Raw genomic sequence first — 5969 nt, forward strand, 5'->3', positions numbered from 1 at the left:
AGCTTTCAGAGAATTGACATCAAACATGCAGAGGGAGGTATGGAAAGATGCTGGGGATAGGAAGAAAAACAAAGAACATGGAGTGGATATCCACTTTTTACTTTACATATTTTTGAACTGTTTCAGTTTTGTAAAGTATATGTGTTTCTTTGAAGTTAAAATAAAAATTTACTCTAACTGGAAAAAAAATATGATAATATGGATTAATGCTCCTGACTCTTTGCTCTGGTTGAACAGCCTTCTCCCATCTTCTGTGGTAAGTGAAATCCTATTCACTTTTCAGGGCCCAACTCAGTCATCAGTATATTCCTTGATATTTAAGTCATAGCTACTCTAAATTTCAAATAATAATTCTAAACTATCTTGGGTATGTGGCAGTTGGATGCTTGCAAACTTCCCACCCATTCTACAAACACCCAATACCAGCATCTCATCTGTGCTTCTACAGGACTATGAAATTAGAGCACTTTACATTGTATCACAGTCACTTCTCAGACCAACCAGTAAACTTATTCATCTGAGTCCTCAGTGTTTATTAAAGAGGATATTAAAGAGAAATGTGCCTGCACAAATGCAACTGAGAACAAAACGTAACTAAGAGAAGTCATCTCCAACTTTCACCCTCTCTTCACCTAATAAGTGTTGTGGGAATATGAGCCATTTCCATATTTCATAGGCATCCTGTGATGTGAAAGCTTATTTCTGAATTTGTTTCTCCTGTAGGAAAAGATATCCTTCCTAAAATTAGACTGTGAATCTACTTCCAAAGCTACTAATCAAACATAAGTTAAAGTTACTTAAATAAGGGAGAGAAAATTTTAGAGCTCTAAAATCATTAGAAATAGGTCACCGAAACCTTCAATAAAACTTCAGAAAAGGTTCCAGGAAAAAAGGTATTCTCATTAAGAAGCTGTAAAGTAATTCTGCTATCAAACAGGGGGGAAAAAATCACATATGCAAAAGCAGCAAAATACAGTCTATAAAGTCATTTAATGAAACAGAAATTTGTATCTATGCCATATCTAATGCACTTCTGGAAAAACCTCGGCATATTCACTAATTATGAACCATATATTACATAGTTATTATGGGTATTATTCAGCAATAGAAGATTTAAAGTTGGTTGTCTCCTTCACTATAGTTAGCAAAGAAATATTGGCACATATATGATCTAGTTAAATAGGTTAGAAAATAGGAGGGAATTTACTAACTAGCCCTTTAATTATGCAAACAGAGTTTCCATAATTCTGAAACTGAATTCCATGACACCCACAGATTTCCCTATAATCTAGCTGTAAATAGTAATTACAGTGTTCAGAGTAGAAACCACTGTATTTTAGGTTGCAAAGCAGTCTCTATTATTATCTCCTGTATTAAGTCATTTGATAACTGTCTAAAACTTTCCTAGTAGGGTGATTTTTATTTTCTTTTAAAGTCATGTTTTTCTTTATTTTCATGAAAAGTGTAAGAAAAATTTGTTCAGCCATTTTCAAATTAAAGGACAATGGGGAGGGAAATTTGCCGTTAAACTTTAAAACATTATATTTAGCAGGTCCTCGGTGGGTTGCATAATCAGTTCAAGACTATGGATTAACAATCAAAGGGAGCCTAGACACTGACCTACATTAGAGAAACCCTACACACACAACCAAGAATTCATCATCCCCAGAGAACAGAAAGCCTTTTGGGTAACCTGCTAGCTAAGCAGCACATGCCCCAATATTATAGTGCTAGGAACCAGGAAAAAACTCATCTTGAAAGGCACCACATTAAAGGTGAGAAAAACAGTAGGAGTCCTACATAACCCAGCATTAGTTTTCAGACCTAGCCTATAGTGCTGCAAGGCAATAATCATTTAACTATTTGTTATGCAGGTGTACATCTACAGCTACTTTAGGAACCACATTTGACGGGGCATTATGTTCATCCTCAGGATGCTGAACACACAAGTTGCCAAAACTGACTGAGCCACATCAGAGCAGGATAATTTCAACTGTCTTGGAGATTCACACCCAAATGTTTCAGTCACTTCAACCTGACATAGGTACAAAACTTAATTCATGTTGCCACCAAAACCCACTCCTCCTCCTGTGTTTCCTGTCTCAATGAACAGACCCTTTATTTACATAATTGATTGCTCATGCCAGAAAATTAAGCATCATCTTGGATAGCTCCCTCTTCACATCTTGCACATCTAATCACAAGTCTTTCAAATTTCCTCATTCATTCATTTCTCTTCATCCCCACTATCACCAGCATAGTTTGGACCACCAAAATCACTTCTCTGGATCTAGAGATGAATCTAGAGGAAGACTCATGAGCCTCAAAGCCCCTTCTAGAGCCTTGTATCTCATTTTATATTCAAAATTTTGTATTCTTTTTCTTAAAGAGAATCCCAAAATATATAACCTGTGGACCCTACAAAACCTATATCCTCTGCTATCAGAGTTACTGCAAAAGCTTCCCATCTCCTTAGCATTGTAGATGAAGTGGTCTTTCTAAAACACAAATATGATCATGTACTTCCATCACTTAAAAGCCTCCAGTCGTGACATGTTTCTCTTAGAATTTTGTCTCAACTCCTTAAACTTAAATTTTATATAGTCTACATACATCTTATGATATACATACAACTTCGCCAGCTACTATACAGCCCTTATACCATGTTCTTTAGACATACCAGAATGTGTCCCCTCACAACTTCCCATTCTCTCTTCTTGAGAGAGCAGAAACCAGGTCTTGCTTCCTGTTAAACCAGCAGCACCTAGCACTATCATGTCACTTAGTAGGCATTTCATAAATATTTATTGATGGAATACATGAATGAGTAATGAATGAACTCCACATCACTGGTCCTAATCCAGGCATAGGGATCAGAAACCCATGAGGGATTGATCTAGCAAGAAAAGCACTGATTGATTCCTGGGAATAAATTGCAGTTGACTTCTCATATTCATGAGTAATTATACTGGAAAGAATTTTTGATGAATCATATATCAGGGAAACAGTCATTAAATCTCACTCTAAGTTTCTCTCTCCTTTAGAAATCTGCATTTCTTCCCAAATTCCTATTGCTTTGAATGTAATGCCTGATATACCAGATTTTTCCTAGCTGATATTGCCCTACCTACCAAACACTGAGAATATACAAAAAATATCTAATCCAGGGCCTGAACATAGATGATCCAAGCTACTATTTTCTTACAGATTTTTTTCCTACCATTCAACAACACGTAACATAGCTAACTTAAAAGTTTTTTCTTATCCATATTTCCCTACTTTCTCCAAATACATTCTTACCAGGTAACTAAGATGAAATTTTTCCCCAATTATCTTGACAATTACTTTTTATATATTAATACTTACTTAGATTACATCTCATGCTGATATAAAAATTCCAATAACTGACCACAAAATATCACAAACTTTTTAATATTCATTCCTTTAAGAAACATTCATTGGATACTCACTTTATGTGCTAGGCAGTGTACAACAAGTTACATAAAAGAAATTTATATTGTCCTACAAGGCTTCTCCCATGTAGGGACATAATATCATCATGTTTTATACCATTCAATAAAATTCTTAGATCCTTTTATATGGTTCCTGCATATCTTCTTGGTAAATGTTCCAAATGTACATTAAGTATGATAGACATTGAGATGACAGACAGATAGATAGATAGAGATAGATTTGAATATTAGAATTAGGATTTAGGTAGAATAAGCTAGGTAGGAAGGTAGATAGATATCTGAACATTATATCCATATATATGCTTATTAATATCTCACATACATAAATTAGATTGACTTACAACACAGTTTTTAACCATTGAATTATTGTAGTTTTTAATAGCTCATGGGTCAAGGCTTCTAACCACTACTTTTTTGATCAATATTTTCTTAGCTCTTCTTGCTTTTTCCCTCTTCTAGGTGAATTTTAATATGATTTCATCAAGTTCCAGATAATGGTATCAACATTTGGGGATAATTACATCAAATCCATAAATTAATTTGTGAATAATTGGCATCTTTTACCTTACATAATAACCCATGAAACTTAATAGAAATGATCAAGGACGTTCCACCATTGTCCATGCTTTTTATTAGTGTATTGAAATCTCCATATTCTACAAAATATTAACATGAACATTCTATCCATTTGATTGTTGATTAGCCAAAAAACAAAGAAAAGGGAAAAAATTATACCATGTCAAAATAACGGACAAGTTAATTTGAAATCCCTACATGAAAAGCCCTATCAGGTATGCAAAGGTATCAGATAATTAATACAACTGACTGGCTGGAGGAAGCCGTACTTACACAGAACTCAATGGAAGCAGGAACTTTTTACCTGGCATTCTTTTCATGAAAGAGTGATTGTTCATGAGCACTTTACTCCCAATCCCAGTAAAGGTGGTCTAGTTCCTTAATACCAGAATAGAAAATAATTCAAATCCTGGATACAAGGGTGCTTTAACTCTGAGAAGGTATGAAGGAAAAGAATAAATTAAACCAGTGAGAAAAAGCAGAGGCAGATAAAAATTAAAATTACCTCCTCTGTTTTTGTAGCCTCATGATTTTGAATCTATGCAAAGTGAGAAAGTGTAGCATATTGGCTTCTGAGTGCTTTGAGAACAGAGATATTCTCTTTAATTCTACCACAAACTTACATCCAGAACGTGCCCACATAGAGTCAGAATTGGGAAATTTTTCTGAACAGCCTGGTGGTAGTTTTTAGATCCTAAATAGTATTTTTCTAAACATTCAAAGTGAAAATACTGTAGGCCACAGCTTACCTTTCGATCGGCATACTTACTCTACCAGATAAGAATCTCTTTAAGGTCAAGATCCCTGTCTCACTTATCCTTTCACCACCAGCATTTAACACTGACCAATCCTGCACACATTAAAGTAATGAGAACAATGGCATCATCCCTAGAAATGAAGGTAATGAGTAAATGTGTGCATGTGTATATGTGTCTGTATATACATATATGTTTTTTATTGTATCCCAATATAGAGATACATATGAGCAGTGTGAATTTATGCTTTGAAAAGTGTGAAAATAATTGGTTTGGAATTAACAAAGTTACTGACATTTAAAAAGGCCAGTGCTAGAGAAAAAGCACATTATTTTTGACTGAGTTGTAGGATGAGCCCTTAACAATTATGTCTGTGCACATACCCACACAACTGTAGACATCAGAAGTTTTTTAAAACTAGTTAAAAAGCACTAGTTGACCTTTCCCTATCTTCCTTAGAGTGCACCTTTATTAATGTGCCCTTCAAAAACTGCAAACTACACAAAGACAAGAAAACAGTGCTCTCCCAAAGAGTTAGAAAGGGATGTAAATCATGGCTGGCTCTAGCCTCTGGCAGATTCACTCACACCTTGCTCTTTGCAGAGCTCTTCCTTTATCGTCAACTCTAGAAAGCAAAGTTGAAAAAAAAAAAGATATTTGTAATTTTGACCTACAGTTTTTAAAAAACAATAAAATGCCATTGTTCATAGAAACACAAAAATGATAGCACTGAAGTCACCGTATCACCACAGCATGGGCACAGAAGATGGCAGAAATGACAATACGGCCTAGGAGAAATGGGTGTAAGGCCTCTGGGCAAGCCACCATTTGTGCATTCTCTACACATTTTCATCGCTGAACCAAAGGTCTGAGTTCCTAACAGCATTTAATTTGGAGGGTAGAGTAGCAACACCAAAAAAAAAAAAAATCTAAAAGATGCCTATTTCACGTGGAGTATCTGCTGCCAATATGACCTTTGTTGTAATTATGTTTTAGCTAGCCATGGAAAAGCTCTTCACAAAACAAAAGATTCCATCCAGCACCGAAGTGACCATGTTCTTCTACAGTGTTGAGAAGCATCGTTATGTTTTCACAATGCCAAAAGTTCTGCTATAAAATGGGAAGCCTCCTTCTTTCTTCCATATTCCTTCAAATGGAAGAGATG

This window comes from Aethalodelphis obliquidens, unplaced genomic scaffold (genome assembly GCF_003676395.1).
Source record: "Aethalodelphis obliquidens isolate GAN/ISIS:26980383/991018 unplaced genomic scaffold, ASM367639v1 scaffold64, whole genome shotgun sequence".
Classification (NCBI taxonomy): Eukaryota; Metazoa; Chordata; class Mammalia; order Artiodactyla; family Delphinidae; genus Aethalodelphis; species Aethalodelphis obliquidens.